A 19,827-nucleotide genomic window follows, 5' to 3' on the forward strand; every position below is an offset into this window, starting at 1 on the left:
TCAACACTAGGGATCTATTTCCTTCTATACTCCATGGGATTTTGAGAGGGCAGGAGGAAAACACTTGTGTTCAGGGAGCCACTCTGACCTGCAGATTCCTTTCTGTCTTTCCTAGGAGCAGAGTGCTGGGAAGGATTGTGGCCCTGGGGACTCCCCAGTGGCTGAAATAGGAAAATGGCATCCTTTTCGGTATAGTCCTAACAAAGCTGGGCTTTGTCCCAAGATGGCTGGGCTGGGCATTTGGACTTGGAAGTTGCTATGTGGGATGTGTAACCAATAGCCACAGTGGCTGGATGTGAAGTTTGCCCCCCCCCCTTCACGGGTGAAGCCACCAGAGTCACTCTCTTCTCCCTCCACCCCAAGACAAACACTGGAAGCCCAGGCCCAGTGCAGGAGGCCAGAGCATTTGGAGTGTAGGTGTCTGGGGATGCGAAAGCCTCCAGGGTGACGGCAGTAAGATCAGTCACACTTCACCCCAGCAGGAATCGGCCAGCCAGGGGGCTTTGTCACAGCCCACTCCCCTGCTGGTTCATCAATGGCAAGCTCGAGACACAGCCAAGGTCCTTCTAGAGACCTGGCCAGGTACAATGAGGAAAAAGTGACAGCAGCTAAGAACCACCGGACGGTCTTCTAACGTGGGGCAGGTTTAAGGGAGGAGGGAGAGGGGAAGAGAGGAGTGGGGACACCTTCCCCTGCCACCTTCATAAAACATTACTGTCCGCTGGGGGCTGGGCCCCTCAGGGCATCTGATAAGGTTGTTAAGTCAGCCGGAACACCTGCCCCGCCATCTGGCACTTTTATCCTCCAGACAGGGCCACCCAGACCTCCTCACCCACCTCCTTGAAGCAAGTGGGCTGCAGGGGTCCAGCGAGCACGAAAACCCCCAGATGCCAAGGGCTGTAAGGCAGCCTTCCATGTTCCCAGGTAAGACTCAGAAATATTTCTTTGACTTTGTTAAGAGATGGGTCTCTAGTGAGGACGGGTGCATGGGTGGGGGTAGTTTAAACACAGCTGGATTCTGGCCTCGCTGAGATAACAGCCGTGGCGTCGGGGGGCTGGAACAGGAAGAGTTTAAACAAGGCTGCCCTCTGTCCATATCAGACTGAAGCGGGCGGCAGCCCGGGGACTATTAATCATGTCAGACACTGGGCTTCACGAGCTTATCTGCTGTGATCACTTCACCCCTCCCGGGCTGGGCTCTGGAAACCATAGCATGTGCGGCGAAAACATAGTACCTATGTTAGCAAATCTTGTTAGGTAGACTCTCTGTAGCGGCTTATGACCCATTAATGTATATATGCAGCTGTTGCCATCGAGTTCTGACTGGTGTTAAGAAAAACACAATTGGGACTGCTGGAAATAGTCTGTATCCTGGCCTGGGTGGTTACTGTACAGGTGTGGGATGTGTAAAACGTCACTTAGCTGTACACTCGTGTCCTGTATATACCACTGTGCTCTCTATATACTCTCCCTCTACTTATAAATTTGAAACTTTTAAAAATCAACTAAAAAAAAGAAGAAAGAAAGAAAGAAAGAAAGAAAGAAAGAAAGACAACCGAGCGATGCTAAGCTCTTGGGTTTAACACCCCACCCCATAACGAAGGGCCCTGGCTGTGTGTGCACAACCATAGCTGGATCCCTGCCTGCTGGGGCAGGGGTGGGGGTGGGGGGTGGGGGGTGGGGAGGTAGGGGTGAGGGTGGGGAGTGGCAGCAAGGCAGAAAGAGGTAGAATTTGAAGAGTTCCATATTTGAATATTGACTCCGCTGTTTCCTTAGTCACTCTGGGCACGTCACTGGCATCTCTGTGCCTCAGTTTCCTCACCTGTAAAGTGGGGATAATAGTCCTTGCTTTATGGGTTGTGGCAAGGATTAAAGATGATGACATGGAAAGCAGCTGGCACATCGTAGATACACACTAAATGCCAGCGCTGGTCACTGTGAAAAGCTGGTCCCTCAGGAGCCTGCTCTTCCTGTTTACCTGTCCTGACCTTGGCTTGACACACCCAACATCTGAAATGAACTTCGATGTGACTTGACACCAGCTCCTCACTTTCCACCTCCTCTCATGCACCCCAAGATTTTCCGGGTCCCTATTTCAACTGCAAAAGTCCTGCTTACCACTCTTGACCTGTCGCCTGTTCCCGTAAGAGTGGGTCCATCCTTTCCACTGTCCATCCCACGAGACCACCCCAATCCCCACTCTGAAACCAGTGCCCCCGGCAGTAGCCCATCCACACCAGCCATGGCCCCAATGCTACCTGTCGGTTCAGGGGACCTGGGACTGGGCTTCAGGTGAGTGAAGAGAACATCAAACACCTACCCAGCACTTGCCAGTGGAGACGAGCGGGGCCAGTTCTCAGGACCCCGGATATGGGTGGGGCAGACTCAGTGCCCAATACAAGCTACTCTGTCCACTCAGGAACGCAGACCTGTCCAAGGTGAAGTGTCACACATGTGGACGGACACGTGAAAGGCATCAGTGCCCACCTGAGTACATCCTTCCCCAACCTGTATACCTGTGCTGTGTGGAATTCACCACCGTCCCAAGACAAACCCTTTCCTCTATGAACCACCGACAGTTTTCAAAACCACTGCCTCCTGATGGGTCCACAGTTACTTCTCTCTCCTGCCAACTAGAACCCGCCTAATCCCTTCCCAACACGCTCAGCCTCCAAATATTTAAAGACAACCATGTCTCCACCCTCGAAAAGAGCCTTCTCCAGATTAAAGATCCCCAGTTCCTTCAACCGTTGCTCAGACACAAGCCTAAAAAGTTCCATCCTTGCTATGCTCTGCCCAGGGTTCCATTCTGAAGGGGGTAAGGAGTAAAATGAAGCAATGGTGGCTATGTTCATAGGGCTCCCAAGAGCCCATTCCAGACCCTCCTCTGTGCTCTTCACACCCTTTTCACCATCCACGCTCCCAACCCCCTCTATGATTGATTCCTGGTTCACGCTAATTAGGCCTCGTTTGGCCTGAGACAGGATAGAGAGCTTTGCCATTTTCTTTAAGGAAACCATGTGAGAGGCCGACCTGCTGATGGTTGCCAGGCAACCTTGATGATCCTACAGGAAAGGCAAACTCTGAGAGAGGCCAGGGCCAGAGAGCCTAGTTAGCAGCTATTGAATATGAGTCTCTGCTCCACTGAGAGGTGCAAGAAAGGCCTGGCTGGCGAGGGCCCCCATTGCTCCAGCTGTCTTGAAATCTCCCACAACCCTGATAGACAGGAGAGGCTACCACGCCTTCGATTGCATTTCCCTCACCCGGTGGATGGATGGGAACTCAGAGTGGCATGGCTTTAACATTAAGCAATCAGAACTTGTTAGAGGGACAATTTGGTCATAGCTACCAAATTTTAAAATGTCACACCCAGTAATATCACTTATAATAAGAGGCCACATTTATGGTACCTTTACCACATGCCAGGCGATGCTCTAATAACGTTTCCTAGTTACACTTTCACCAACAATAATGAACATAGACACACTGGCCATCACAGAATGTTACCGATCTTTAAAATTTGTCCCAGTCTGTTGGGGAAATGGCATATCATTGTTGTCTGAATGTATGTAACGCTTATACTTCTGTATTGTTTGCATTTTAACAATGAGAATTCATGTGTATTAATTTGTGTATAAAATTAATGTAAATAAAAATCACGATTCCATACGCACTTAACAGCATGGCTTTGAAATACACAGAGTAAAATGGATAGAAAAGCAAGGCGAAATTAATAAATCCATGTGGTGGAAGGTTTTGACAGTATCTACCAGATATTAGGTAAAAACAAAAAATTTGATAACATAATTAAACTTCATTATATATAAATGTATATTGCATATGTAAATATGTATGTATATACACACATATATACACACAAAATCCAATAAAATTATGTGCACACACACAGCGAACAGAAAACAGTCTCAAAAACAGACCCTGTCTTGGGCTACAAAAGAAAACTGGACAAATTCTAAAACTCAAAAATTCTAAAGAGTCCATAATCTCTGAAGACAATGAAATACTATTCAAAGTTAATTTTAAAATAATAACCAAAATATTACCTGCCTATAAAAAGAATTAAAATATCCTTCGAAATAAGTCTTCAGTTAAAAAAAAGAATCAAATTACAATTTATTTAGAAATGAGAGGCAACCAATTGGTTTGAAGATTTAAATGTAAACAAAAACTAGACAAATTATGGGTAATTTAAAAAAATCTTGGCATGGGAAAAGCATTTCTAAATCTGACACAAACCTCAGAAACCCCAAAAGACTAATACATTCAATCACCTAAGAATAAAAAAAATTCCATGGGACAAAACCCACCAAAAGCAAATTATCAACTGGGGAAAAAAATATTTGTAACTTACATTACAGACAAAGGGAAAGTTTCCCAATATATAAAGATCTCCTATAAACCAATAAGAATAAATGCAACAGCGGAAGAAAAGCCTGGCCAAATAATATGAACCCAGAGGTCACAGAAAAGGAAATTTAAGAAATGACTCTTAAAACATACAATGTGATAGTCCATTGTAACTTATAATAAGATTAAATGCAAAATAAGATTACACCGAGATGTTGAGTTAAAGAAGAAGACACACTGGATGATTACATTTGCATCAAGTTCAAAAACAGGCCAAACTAATTGAAGATGTTAAAAGTAAGGGTGCTGGTTACCTTGAGGGTAGGAAGCTGGGCTGGTGAGATTCTATGTCTTGATTTTGAACCTTATTAAGTGGATGAATTCACTTTGTGAAAAATGAATGGAGCTGTATACTGAATGATTTGTACACATTGTTGCAAGTATGTTAAATGTCAACAACATTTACTTAAAAATACTACATTGAGATACGAGTTTTCACCTATGAGTTTGGCAAAGATAAAATCATTTGATGATGGATTATATTAATAAGGGTGTGGAAAAAGGGGCTCTCTCATATATTGCTAATGGGAGTGCAAATTGATAAAGGCTTGATATGGAGATAATTTATTAATATCTGTGGAAATTATCAATGCACATGCCCTCTACCTAGCATTTCCACCTCCAGGAATTGACCTTACAAATAATACTTGCACCTATATGAAGCTATAATGCATTGTCACGTCACTGAGAGATCAAAAAACCTACCTAAATATCCATCAACTGGGGACTAATTAAATAGTGGAAAACAATGGAATCCTTACAATGAAATGTTCTGCCACCATTAGTTCTAATGAGGATATGCTTTATGTACTAATATGGAATTATCTCTAAGGTGTATTTTAAGTAAAAATATAAATTAAGGTACAGAATACCTTAATTTACCCAACTGATCTGAAAACTTATATCTGCACAAAAACCTGCACACAGATGTTTATAGCAGCTTTATTCAAAATTGCCAAAACTTGGAAGCAACCAAAATGTCCTTCAGTAAGTGACTGGATGATAAAACTGTGGTCCGTCCAGATCATTAAATATTACTCAGCATCTTACTAAGCAAAAGAAGCCAATCTGGAAGGTCTACATACTCTATGAAAAAAGATGAGCTGTTGCCAGGTGTTGTGAGGAAGGAAGGATGAATAGGCTGAGCAGAGAGGATTTTGGGGGGTAGTGAAACTATTCTTTACAATACTATAATGATAAACCTATGTCATTATACATTTGTCAAAACCCATAGAATGTACAACACAGCAAGAGTCCCCCCACTTCATCTTGTAGGTGAACTAAGAATGTGTGTGTGTGAGAGCGAGAGAGCGAGAGCGAGAAAGAGAGAGAGAGAGAGAGAGAGAGAGTATTTGACATAAATAGCAAATTTACACTTCACCCCTGGGTCTCCTAGACTCAGAAACTCATGAACATCATGGAGATCCCAGAGCCTGGAGCAACAAGACATTTGTTACCAAGAGGAAATGTTATTTTAGAATGAAATCCTAGCCAGGCTGCAGGGGATATGGAACATAATTCCATAAAAACAAGGTCCTTGGAGAACTTCACAAGATTTCTACCTGATGATAAGAAAACGATGATTTTATTGAGATTCTCCCCTCCCCCAGGAAACTGGTTTCTCCCCATCCAGCTGAAATGCTGAGATCATTTTAGTCATAATACAGAGGCTCAGAAGCAGTGGGTCAGCCAGAGCTGCATCTCCTGAGCGTATGAATTAACTCATCAGTGTCCCTCCCAAGGGCAGGACAAGATGAGCTATTCAGAGACAAGTCTTCCTGGCAGGACTTCCTGTCCCAGGAATGCCAAGAACTCATCTGTAATCTCTCTCAAATGATTCGCCTCTGTGACAAACTAACTGATCACTTCTACAAGCTGTCTTCCGTTGCCACCTCTGCCATTTTCCACTAAAAGGCTCTTGTGATGGATAGTCAGGTAAACTGCCAAAGGAGTGATTAATACTCACCGTTACGCCCAGGACCATCTCACCTGCCTCCCTGGGCAAGCAGCCTTTATCTGTACTGGTTAGAACACCCTGGGGAAATTGAGTACCTTCTCTTTATCTATAACCTAATTCAAAATTAGTGTGCGCTCTAGTTGTAAACCTCAGGTTGAGCTGTTCTTAGCTCATTCTGTTTTTGCCATTTCATTTTATGTGACAATAGTATCAGCATTAAGCAAAACCGATCATTTTCAAAGTGCTCTCTTGTGTGTGAATGTATCTGAGGCTCACTCACCAAAACCCTAGGAGGTAGAAAAAGAAGGGGCGCCATCCCCATTTGAGTAAAGAGAACCTGTGACACAGACGTTGAAGGGCTCCCCAAGGTCGAACATCAATTATCCTCAATCAACCTTGTGCAGGTGGTTTTTCGTATGTTCACAAGGTGAAGCAACCATCACCACTATCTAATTCCAGAATATTTTCATCACCCCAAAAAGAAACCCTGCACCCATTAGCAGCCATTCCCTATTTTGTCCCTGGCAACCACCAATCTGCCCTTTGTCTCTATAAATTTGCCTATCCTGAAAATAATTTCATAGAAATGGATTCATATAGTATGAAGCCTTTTGCAAATGGCCTATTTCACTTAGGGCCATATTTTCAAGGTCCATCCATTGTATTTTAGTCCTCTTTATGGCTGAATAATATTCTATTATGTGGATATACCACATTTGTTTATTTTTTTATCAGCTGATGGACCATTGGGTTGTTTCCGTTTTTTGGCTGTTCTGAATAATGCTGCTAGGAACATGTGTGCACCACTTTTTTGTGTCAACCTATGTTTTCAATTCTCTCGGGTATATACCTAAGCGTGGAATTATTGGGCCATGTAGTAGCTCTAGTTAACATTTTGAGGAACGGCCAAACTGTTTTCCAAAGCAGCTGCACCATTTTTCTTTCCTACCAGGAATGTATGAGGGTTCCACTTTCTCCAAATCCTTGCCCACACTTGTTATTGCCCACTTTTAAAATCATAGCCATCCTAGTGGGTGTATCTCATGGTGACTTTGACTTGCATTTCCCTGGTGACTAACGATATTGAACATCTTTTCGTGTGCTTGTTGGCTATTTGGATACCTTTCTTGGAAAACTATATAATCAAATCCTCTGCCCATTTTTAAATTTGGTTCTTTTAATTGTTGAGTTCCAAAAGTTCTGTTAAGGATTCTAAGCCTTTCTTTGCAAATATTTTCTCTCATCCTGTGGGTTGTCTTGTTGTTTGTTGTTGTTTGTGTTTTCATTTTCTTGGTAGTGTCCTTTGAAACACAAAGTTTTAAAATTTTGATTAAGTTCAATTTACCTGTGTTTTTTTCCTTGGGCTGCTTGTCTTTTGCGTCATATTTTAGAAACTTTGCCTGACTCAATTTCACAAAGATTCACCCCTATGTTTTCTTTTAAGAGATTTGTAGTGTTAGCTCTTACATTTCGATCTTTGATCCATTTTGAGTAAATGTGTGTATATGACATAAAGTACAGGTTTAAATTTTCTCTCTCCTGTCGCGTGATGGGCAAGGAAGGGGAACTACAAAAATTTTTTTAAAACTCCCTGTGGATATAAGGTTCCTGCGTGCTCACCCTGTGGGAGTCTGGGGGAGGGGAGCAGGCAGCCCCTCTCCTGCCCCGCTCAGCCCAAGGATGGGGCACAGAGATGGAGCCGGGACTAGCTCTAGGGCCTCCTCCCTTGCGGTCAAGACAGCACTAAGGCCGAATTTACTCAAGCTTCTACCCCAGAGGAACTCGAGGTCCCAGGCCCGACCACGCGGCAGGAAAGAGAAAAGGCGGCTAGCTGCCAGCCCGCGGACCTCTCAGACCTGTTGCCATGGCCACAGGGGACTTGGCTGTGAAGCCCAGTGACACCCCCCACTTCCCTTCTGGATGACGTCATGGACGTCCGTGGCCCTGATTGGCCACCTGTGAGTTGGTCTGGGCTTTAAAGCAGCTGTTCTCCCTGGACCAGCAGCCACGGCGACTATGTTTGTTCCGGGAGGATCACGCCGGTGTCTGCACCCGCCTCCCGCGCCCTGGCAGCGCGGCCACCACTCCGCACAGAACAGGCGCCCGAGAGAGGCAAGTATTCAAATGATGCTTCACAAAATACCTTCCTCAATCCCCAACCCTCTCTCCCCGGCTCCCCGCCCCTATTCTGCAGCTCTTGGGGGAGACGCGATGAGCTGGTGGTGAATGGTGAGGGAGCTTTCCCAGAAAGAAGTGGAGCACAGCGGTCTTCCTTCCGGGGCCGTGGCGCCCCCATGCCAGGTAAAGTCCAGACCAGGGTCCCCTGCCCAGGTCAAGGGCTTAGGATTGGAGGCGCTGCCTACTGAGCTGAGATTCACGAGTTTAAGCCTGGGGCTGCTTCGGAGAAGGGGGCAGCCGGGCTGGGCATCTGCCAAAGGGGCCATGCCCGCCGCCAAAGTCACCAAGAGGAGGGAAGGCGGTGAGGGAGCCTGGGAAGAGGGAGGCACCTCTGGCTCTGCAGCCCGGCAGCTAAGTGCTCCCACGAGGTGCTCAGCCAGCTCAAGTTGTGGGCGCGTCTAGTCCTCGTTCCCACCCGCGGGGAGAGGCCAAAACCCGGCTTGCCATTTGTCTGGCTCGGTCCGGCGCCCTCCCCGAACATGGGCAGGCAGCCCCACGGCCTCAAGAGCGCGCGCTCTCCAGACGCTGCCTCATCTCCCGCGCTGCTCACCCATCAGACCCCTCATGCAGCAGGCCTGGTGTTGCACGCCGGAAAACGGCCGGGTTAGGTGTTCCAGGGCTCCCCTCCCTGCCTTGCCAGCCACCATCCGCCACAAGATCTGAGCGCCAGGAGTCCCAGACTGCCAAGTGCCGACGGAGAAAACGTGAGAAGCTCCAGGCGGCAACTGTGTAATCATCCCAGTGCAAAAACTCTTCCTACCCTCTGCCACGGGGGCAAATAATTCCACTAACCCGGTGAGGGGAAAGGACAGGCGTGGGGGATTGCGCCCCGGAGGGAGCCCAGTCTGCTGGGAAAACAAGCGCATCCGGTGCAGACATGCCGTAGTCTCGCCTTTTCCCCGGGGGGATAAAGCGCGTGCCCTTCGGATCCCACCCTCGGGGGTCAGAATTGGTTGCGGAAGGTCCCCACGGGGAGTACGAGCCTCCAGCTTCAGCACCAGAGGCTGGACAGCGCCACGGCCCGAGAGCGCCTGGGATGGGTTCCGGCGCGTCGCTGTCCCTCAGAGCCCACGCGGAGGAAGCCAGGAAATGAGGCAGGGTTCGCCGAAAAGGGGGGACTCATCGTCCCCATTTCTCCAGGGGTTTACGTGTCGGGTTCTAGGAGGGCGTCCTATCTCCCCTTCTCTAAAACCAGTTGGAATAACTTGGTGCCGAAGCGCAAAGACGAGCGCCTGCTAAGTGGTGAGCGTAGGCGCACGGGACAGTGGCTCCACACGGGCCCCCAGGCCTTGTGCGCTGCGAAAAATCGCCACATCCAAGTTGTGTTCTCTCTCTCCCCACAATCTCCTTACGTCTTAACGTGGGTGCATGAAGTGAAAAGCGTGGGACGGAGGGAGCTGTTGAGGCCAACGTAAGAAGCATATTTCATCTGGGTCGCAATATCTGGGTGTAGATGAAATCTGTCCAAAAGGAACATCAAGGTCCGCGTTTTGGGCCAAAGGAGCGCAAATTGCTCTTTGTATGAGGGAGCAGACTGACTGCTTTGCCAGGGAGGGGAAAAGCCGCGGAGGAGGGGGAAGCCTTATCACAAAAGGGCTAACGGAGGTGGGGGAGGAGGAGAGCACCGAGGTGGGGGAGCCGGAGAGCAGACAGGACCCTGGCACTGGAGTGTGGTTACCAGGCAACCAGCCCCAGCTTCCTGTTGCCTTGGTTACAGTGAATGGCGGGGCTTTGGCCACTAATTATCCGTGAGCACCTTGATTCTTTAAAATATCTGCTGGGGGGAATTTTTCCTTTTAAGCCAAGGTGCTTGGCGAAGCAGCTACTTTTCCACCACCGCAATCCTTCCCACCTTCGCCTCCTCCCCCTTCAGAGAGGTAACCAAGTCTTACCCAGTTATTCCTCCGGGATTTACAATTAGGGCTTTTAAAAAAAATTTAGTTCTTTAGACCGAGGTGCTGATACCCCATACACACCCTTTATCCCCTTTAAATGAGAAAAACACACTTGCTCTTCACGTATCAGGAGAAGGGAGATGGGAAATTGTCCAAAGGTGTCTCTGATAAAGACAACCAAGGTTTTTCCTTGGTTTGTCAGTGGTGCCTCCCTCCCTGAACACCTGCTAATTCCAGGTGTCCCCCCCTTCTCTACTCTCCCCACAGACCACACAGGTAGGTAGAAATGGGGCTCCCTTAGCAAGCCGCCACTAGCATCGCCCTCATCTGGTTCCTCAAGTTTCTCTTCTCTCCAGCACTGCCTTCACCCTTCGCTAATACAGCACTGAAAGCCCCTGGTCCTCTAACTCTTTCCGTTTCCCTGATCAAGAAACATTGACTCCACTTTTCACTTTGTCTGTCGTGCCTGCCTGCGTTCATTTGTAATATCTGGGTGGGAGCTCACCACCTTACCCATAATTTTCCAGAGGCAGCTGTAGCATTCTCAGCATGAGATAAGGGGGAATCGCTAAGTTAATAAAACAAGCTGTGCTCTGCGCACTCTTTCCTCTAGAACACTTCTGAAGAGACATGAACTTTCTCTTTCCAAGGAGAAAGGTAGGCTATCACTTGACACCACAGGAATGGGGGAGGTCTCTGTTTCCTGCTGAAACTAGCATGTCTTTATTTGTGAGGCCCTGTAGCAGTAAATACATATTACTTTCCTTGTCTCTTCACTTTTTCCTTCACTCATTGCTACTACAAAGTTTTTTAAAAATCATAATTTCAGTCTAAGAAGAAGGCCAAAAAAAGAAACAAAAAAAAAACAAACAACAACAAAAAAGATAACCTCCATGGGGTGGCTAGATATCATTTTTTTGTGGACATTTACATTAAAATGCTTTTCCTCTCATGTTACTATAGAAACTTTTCAGTCCAGACCAGACAGCTGGTGTGCTTTTTGTATTTTTCTTCCCAAAGAGGTGCCTTCCTTTATGAATTCTCTGAGGCAGCTATCGCTGATCACATCAATAATGTCCCATAGCAACAGTGGCTTAAAAAAAAAAAAATTACTATCCCCTTTCTGCTCGTTTTCTTTATAGACAAAGGGTCTACTTTCAAGAAGAGAACTGAAATCTTATTGGCCAGAAAGGGAGAATCGTTCTTTCATTGGTCGGTGTGTAATGCCTTGTCAACCAATCAAAGGGCGCCATTTATCCCTTTCTGACTAGTTGAGTGAACAGGGTACCCAGAATGATTGAATCTGCCTCAATTCCATCCAGTAGCAAAGAATGGAACTCAGAGTTCTGGGTCCCAGGATCTGGGATTAGCTTTGGCTAATCCAGGTTACATTTGACTCGCAAGAACAAATTTTGCTACCTTGTTATTTGTAGCTTTCTTGAACACATCTGAATAATACATTGTTCTACAGATTTTTTTTTTTTAACTTTAAAATATATTATGGTTATCTTTCCAAGTCGGTGCAGGTTGCTGGTACCAGTCCACAAAGGGTCCAGGGATCTTCGTCATCTCCGCGAGAAATATAGCGATTTGGTGAAAACTTTTGGGACTGAGGATGGGAAGCTGGAAAAAGGAAGAGCTGTGTTATCGATGACGCGTAGATGTCTCAGGTTTTGAATTCACTCTCCCCAACTTTGGTATCCCCCCGGTAGTTTTATTTGTTTTTTCTACTTTAATTCTTCACAACTACCCTTTTGGCCTGCATTTTCAGTCACCAGTAGAAGCGCTGGATAAATGAGACAATGACCCTCTAATTCAGTGTAAGGGCAGACCCATCACTTTCCAGGAAGGCCTGTGACAGGTAGGTGAGGGTGATTTCTTGGAAGGGAGATTACCCCCGTCCCTCGTGGCACTGGAGGTGGGCAAGCATGGCTTTCTCTTTCTCCCTGCATCGAATAGTCCAATTTAGGGTTGCCGGCATTAGTCTTTATTTCTCTAAAAGGAAAGAGCACCAAGATGCCCTCCCTTCTAAGACGGAAGTTCTCTAATAGCGTAACAGCCCAGGAGAAGCCTCAACGTGAGTACAGACCCCTCGGTCAGTCTTTTCTTGGTTGTTGGCTGCAGCGGATGCTGGAAGGAGAGAGATGCTCAATCGTCACGATGCTAGCTAGGGCCACCTCCGTTAGTGGCCCATCTGTGCCAGGGTTTCCGTGGGACCATGAGCCCCAGTGCTAGACGATAGCCCCTCGATATCAGGGGTTCTGTCCCTTTGAGCCCCTAAAGCTTACTCATCCTTAAAGTAGGGGCTCAACAAATGTTTGCACTGACTCTTCCTGACTAGTATTATGACAAGTCTCTTAACTTCCTCTTTCTGGCAATGACGGCTCTAGCCCTGGACCCTCCCCCTCCTCCCCCTTCCAAACGCTTCATATCCCCAGCTCTCTTCACAAAAGAGAAATGAAAGCTCAGTTAATTGTTACCATGGTTATGTGGAGTGTCCACCCTAAGGGTCCCTATCACCCATTACTGTCAGGGGAGGAAACCATGGCAACAAGCGTTGCTAAGGGGATGGCTCTAAATCCAGAGGTAAGAAACCCCAAGTGGGGGAGAGGAAGTGGGTGGGCCCAAGGGCAGGTCATTTTTTTTTTCAGGGTACATTTCTCTGAGACGATGGCAGCCTCTTTTGCTATTTGCATCTTCCCCCAACCCAGACAGAACCCAGAGTTCAAGAATTTTAGAAACCTAGGGCCACTGTCAGGCTCAGGTCCATCTTCATTGGTCCTTCAAGGAAAAAGCCAATGAGAGTGGATTCTGGTGTTCGCATGGTCCTAAGCTATCTCTGTCTCTGCCAGCTGGGGTCACAGACCGTGAGCCAGGCTCTGTAGTAGGCGCAGGCAGGTAACAATGAACAATGACCAATGACAATGGCATGTCACGGGGAATATCCTGACAGCAGGATTCTCTCTGAACTCTCTTTGTAACACCCGAGGGCTCCCTGGAAAGGCATGTTTTCCTAGGAATACCCAAGGCACTACGCCTGCGGCTTTAACACGTTGTACCTTCATCAGCCCGGTCTCTACTATTAGCTCAGCTCTTTGTCTCTGAAACCACACACCAAGGGTGATGTTCTAGCCCTTTCTCAACAGCCAAAGAGGCACAGGTTGTTCATTATTCCTCTTATTTTAAAAGAAATAAAAGATAAGACATTCTTCCCTCTTCCTTGGTTACACGGGGCAGAGGGGCAGGGGGAGTCCTCAGCTTCTTGTAGCTTGAAGTTGAAGAGCTAGCACCCCACTGGGGAGTGGGGAGAAAGGGGCCTTATCCTCCTGAGGCTGCCTCTGTTATCCATCCTCCACAGGAGAACCTCACGGCTTTCTCAGGCCCACCAGCCTGGGCTCTCCCAGTCTTCTCCCTCCCCCCCACCCCCACCCCATAAGCCTCCAGACAAGCCCTTCCCCAATCAGGATGGAGAGAACAAGCAGAAGGACGGAGGGCTGAGCTGAGCCACAGAGGAAGAGTTTTCAATTAAAAGGAGAAAAAATTAAAAGCAGGGAAGGGTAATTATCGTCCAGCTGCTGCAGAAATACAATTAGGGCCATGCTCTCTGAGCCATCAGGACATTGTGGCTTTGCTAATTAAGAAGCGGATATAGCATTGCAATTAGAGGCTGGCCCGGCCAGCGAGGGCCTTGCCTCTCCTCCGTCAGTGCCCCAGGCTGGGGAAACGAACCAGAAAGCCCTGTGCTGTGCGGGACCTGGGGACATCAGGGGCAGGAATCCACCCTCCCCTGCCACCCACAACAATTTCCACTTCTCTACTTTCTGCTCTGCTTACCCCAGCACCCCCACTTCATGCCGAGCTGTGGTTCAGGGAGCACCGGCGCGATTTTCACTCCGACCAAGACGGTAGACTTGCAGGTGGGCGAGAGCCAGGGGCCTGGTAGAGAGGGCTCACCGCCTCCTGCAGCGCTTGCTTTCCCCTTCTCCGTGATGCTCTAGCTTTATGACTAAGGAAGAAAGGTAACCAGCCCCGCACCTGCCTCCCTTCAAAGATAAGATGTCCTGATTATTCAAGGAAGTATGTTACACGCCAGGAAAAAGAAAAAAAAGGAAAACAAAGTAAATAAGAACTCCCCCTGACCCATTTCTGAGCAGAGGCTCTAGAGAATTCGGAGGGAAGGAAGGGGCGGTGGGAGAAGACAGATTTGGCGGTGGGAGCAGCGTGTTGGCTGGATGACCCAGGGGACGGCCCAGGACCCCGACGTGCCTCTGAGAAGCAGCAGATACGCATGGCCAGCCCCATCTGGAAGACCGGTGATTTTGTTGTTGTCTCACTACGCTCAACAACAAATCCCAGTCTGCCGCATGGTGTGGGCCTTCACAGCGGGGTGGGGGCTGGGCCGCGACCGCTTTCTGCTTCTGCCTCCCTGTGTTCTTTTCTGGGCCTTCTCTGTCTCCTAGAAAACAGCGCTGGAAACCACCCTGGACAGCCCTGGGCAGCGTACCCCAGGCAGAGTCTTCCAGAAACAAGGACAGACTGCGGTGTGAGTGGAAAGCTTTGGGTGGGGGAGGAGGCAGGGTCTCTCTCCTCAGGAGCCTGGGCTGTGACCACACCACCAACTAAAGGGCGGGGAGAGTTTCCCCTCAATTCCTCACTGCTTCACCCAGCAACCGTTTTTTTTGGTTGGGCGCCGGCAGCGTGAGGTCTGGTTGTGTGACAGGAGAGAGCCCCAGCATGTGTGTGCATAAAGGGCCCTGTGCTCATGCCCCAGGTGCCAGCGGTGTTTGGTGCCCTACAACAAAAGGCCACACCTGACCTGCAGCTGGTTTGCTGCCTCCCCGAGGGCTCAGAGTAGACTTGTGTGTACGGAATATCTTTTTGGCCCCGGAATCTGCCTCAGTGCTGCTGGACCCGAGACGTCACCAAAAAACTGGGGTGAGGAAGCCCAGTGGCCCAACTGTGCTTGGGGGCCGCCCCCCACTGTGGCAGCAGCAGTGGTCATAAGCATCATATCCCAGCCTATCTGCAAGCCTAAGAAATGGGGGGGGCACCTTGCCCTAAGGTGGTCATCAAGTCCCAAAGATGAGACCCTCCATGGGAACTAAGCCCTCCTTAGTCCTTTCTAAATACATCCCCACCCTTCTTCTCCACCCTCAGCAGGCACAAGTCATCCCAGTGTCCTCGGGCCAGAGAAGGGAAGGGTTGGTCAGCAGCATCCAGAGGCAGAAAAGGCTGGTAAAGTCTTTCCTTTAGAAGACTAAAGCATCTTATAAACCTAGGTGGGATTGGAAGTTGTACTCCTTTAGGGAACACTAGAATGCAACCATTGGCTGAGCTCACTTGCCTCTACCACTTGCAAGCTGTGTGACCTTGGGCCAGGCACTTAACCTCTCTGAACCTAATCAGCCCTTCGCTTCCGCACAGAGGCTGCTGCCGTCACTGCCTCAGCTGCTCTTTCAGCTCCCCAAACTGGCTCTCTTCTTCCCCATTTCCTGCCTCTTAAATTTCCTCTTTACTCCTAACCGTGCCTGTAGCTAGTAGGCAGCAGGTCCTATTAGAAATCTTATTCACACTTGAGAAGGCTGCAAATTGGTGTCACTCAGTGGGTGGCAGCCTTTCACTGGAGAACAGGGGCCTGGATAAGCAGGAAGTGGGTGGGAGAGAAGGGAGTCAAATCTCTCCCAGGCAGCCCACAGCATTCAGGGCTGCTGTGCAGACAGAAGGGGGAGAGAGCCTGCCTCAGTGAAACATCTGGGGAGGGAAGTGGGGTTCACTCCTGATTTGAGAGATGGATGAGAGCCCGTGTTGATAGATAGGGTGTAAAACAAGGAGCTGTGTACTCCCTAAGGGGTAAGTCGGGGGAGGGAGTCCGGGCTTTGAAGTCAGACGCACCCCACTTCCAGTCCTGGCTCTACCGCTCACTGGCTGTGTGACTTTGAGCCAGTTGCTTAACGTCTCTGAGCATCAGATACCCCCCCCCGCCTTGTAAAATGGAATTTATCACATCTACCACGCTGGGTTGTTAGAAACTAAGCAAGAGAAGAGTCATACTATATAACAGCATAGATTAATACCCCATAATAGTCTCTTCACCTCCTCTTTCATGGTTTTTCTCTTTCCTTAAGTTGGACACCCACAGGACCCCTTCCACGAAATGGGAACGAATGACAACCACCATCTCTACTAGTCTCCCCTATCATGTAAGAGTTTTATCTCATTTGAAAATTTATCCTTCCCCTCCCCGCATCAGCATCTCGACCATTTCACAAGCTCAATATATACGAAAAGAATGAATACAGGCCAAGCCCTCCACCCATTTTAAAAATGCAGAAACCAAGGCTTGCAGAGGTTGTGCGACTAACCTCTAGGTCCCTCGGCAAAATAAACAGCTTACTACTTCTTGAGGTACCTTTCTAGGTTTCTCAGAACGCAAAAGGGTTGGTGAGCCAAGGGTCAGGGCATCTGGGTCCCCTTCCCTCAATGGCAGGGACCTGGTTCACACAGGTAGTAGCCAAGTGGCCAGAACTTCGATTTGTAAGGAGGCAGCGCCATCTTGTGGTTCCTCTGGGTAGCTGCACTCTAGCGGCGATTCTCGGAAATCAGCTGCAAAATAGTCACCTAGTGAGTGTGCGTTTTGACAATCTCCATGTTCAAGGTCAAGTGTAATTGAAAATTTCTTTCAAGTCTCTCATGAAAATCCTAAGAATTTTGTTAACACTAAAAAATAATAAAATTCCTGCTGTGAAAAATAAAAGCTCCCTGTTCAGGCCCCACCACCCCAGACCAGTTAAATCAGAATTTGGGGCTTGACCCAAGCAAGTGTCAGAATGTTTTTAACAATCCTCAGGCAATTCCAGGATTCAGCCAAGATTGCGTCACCGATTTGAGGATTAATTTTCTATGTGAAGGAACTAGTCTGGAATGGAACAAGTATCAGTGGAAAATAAATTTTCCTTAGATCAAATCCCTCCATTTTGCATTTAAAAATTAGTCATATGAACCTTAACCTGGATGTAAGATCCCTAGAAATTCTCAGAAGTGGAGAGAAGGTATAAAGGCACCGTAAGTGTCTTGGGGACAGGTAGGTCCAAAGCCACTGTTAGATCAAGAGTCCTAATAGAGGGGATCTACTTGAATAAAATGAACCACTTGCCTTTGGCTCCCAGAATTTTGTCAGCTTCATACCCTCCAAACAAGGAATCTGTAACCTGCGCGTGCATCCGAAAGCTGTCAGTCAGCTCATTCAAACAGATCGCTGGGCCCCACCGCTGGATTTCTGAGTCAGGAGATCCAACCAATTCCCAGGTGAAGCCTGGCCTCTGGGCTGGGACCACACTTAGAGAACCACGGCTCTAAAAAAATGACCAGATCAACCCCCTTCCTATCGGCACCTGGTCCAGCAGCACAAGGCAGGCAGAAGGGCGCTTTGACGGTGGCAATGTTTTTTGTAAGCGCAAAACAGATCAAGCCCTATGTCTCAAATGCTTCCCTATGGATAAGGTAGAGGGGCAAGGTGGGGTCCATAGGGGCAGGGCTTGGGTCTGGGCTTTCTCCCATCAAGCCCAAGCTCAAAGGGGTTCCTTTATATAGGAGCCCCAGCTTTTGTAGAAGCCAGAGATATTTTAGCCCCAAAATGGGAGGGTGAAATCCCTAAAGGTGGGATTGGCGATACGGCTATCCACAGTCAAAATGCCAGTATTGCATACCTTTAAGTCTTTTGCTTGATCATATTTTTTTGTAAGTCTAAGTACGCAGTTACAAAGGATGTATCGCAAATATTTGATGTCTTTTTAAAAAGTGTCCTTAAATGAATGCAATGGAGTCTACACATAGCATTTGAATGCTGACATTATCGGCCGCTAAAGCGCAGCTATCTAGGGAATCCACCAGATGGCGCCACCTCCTTGCTTATCGCAGCTCTGGACAATTGGCTGCTGGCTGTTCCCTAGAAAATCCACCAGACGGCGCTGTCTCTTAGTTAATCAGAGTGCTGGACACAACCACGCTGGGTTGTTACTATAACTAAGCAAGAGAAGAGTCATAATACACAACAGCATGGATTAATACCTGTCATGCGGGGTCTCTGGTCCCGCTCGCCACATAAGAACACAGGACATGGTGGGGCCAAACAGGAACACCCATGGAGCCATAGATAGGGCAGTCACACCACTATAGTCTCGCTGGCGGCTAGGTTGGAGACCCAGGAAGCAGGAGCCACACCATCCGCAACCCGCCGTCCGCTTCTCTGCCAACCAACCTCACTTACTAACTGCAGTCCACCTCTCTGCAATCCGCAATCCACAATCCACTCTTGCTAGCTCAGTCATGGCAGTTATATTAGTGGCTAATGACTAACTGGTAACAGCTAATGGCCAACTAGTCACAGCTGATGACCATCTACCACCCGAGCCAGCACCTTTCCACGTGAGGTCCAGAGCCTGGAAACTGCTCTCTGGGACTCTGTCCCCCCAATACCCAATAGTAGTCTCTTTGCCTCCTCTTTCATGGTTTTTCTCTTTCCTTAAGTTGGACACCCACAGGACCCCTTCCACGAAATAGGAACGAATGACAACCACCATCTCTACTAATCTCCTCTATCATGTAAGAGTTTTATCCCATTTGAAAGTTTACCCTTCCCCTCCCCGCATCAGCATCTCGTCCATTTCACGAAGCTCAATATATATGAAAAGAATGAATATAGGCCAAGCCTTCCACCCATTTTAAAAATGCAGAAACCAAGGCTTGCAGAGGTTGTGCGACTAACCTCTAGGTCCCTCGGCAAAATAAACAGCTTACTACTTCTTGAGGTACCTTTCTAGGTGTCTCAGAACGCAAAAGGGTTGGTGAGCCAAGGGTCAGGGCATCTGGGTCCCCTTCCCTTAACGGCATGGACCTGGTTCACACAGGCACCAGCTAGGTTTCCAGCGCTCTCATCTGGGACCCTGAATAAGCAGGGAGGCAGCGCCATCTGGTGGATTTTCTAGGGAACAGCCAGCAGCCAAGTGTCCAGAGCTGCGATAAGCAAGGAGGCGGCGCCATCTGGTGGATTCTCTAGATAGCTGCGCTTTAGCGGCCGATAATGTCAGCATTCAAATGCTATGTGTAGACTCCACTGCATTCATTTAAGGACACTTTTTAAAAAGACGCCAACTGCTAGCCTTTCTGTTACTGCGCCCCAAGAGCAACTAGTCGGGGACTGAGCTTGTTCTGTATCTCAGTGTCCAGCCCATAGTAGGAACTTAATACTTATGAGTAAAGCATTGCAAAAGGATAAGTGAAAAAAAAAATACTGCCAAAGTAGCAAACCCGAGTTTAAAAACCTTTCTTGGGCCGGCCTGGTGGCTCAGGCGGTTGGAGCTCCGGGCTCCT

The 19,827-nt window shown here is 48.0% G+C and overlaps 1 protein-coding gene across 1 annotated transcript in view; it reads right to left on the bottom strand.

The window, feature by feature from the left end:
- The window catches only part of DET1 (DET1 partner of COP1 E3 ubiquitin ligase), an 84,013-nt gene that overhangs the window by 56,009 nt on the left and 8,177 nt on the right, over nucleotides 1-19,827 (bottom strand). The window lies entirely within an intron of this gene.

The sequence above is a fragment of the Rhinolophus sinicus genome, chromosome 13 (genome assembly GCF_057876585.1).
Source record: "Rhinolophus sinicus isolate RSI-liver-muscle chromosome 13, RSI-T2T, whole genome shotgun sequence".
Taxonomy (NCBI): Eukaryota; Metazoa; Chordata; class Mammalia; order Chiroptera; family Rhinolophidae; genus Rhinolophus; species Rhinolophus sinicus.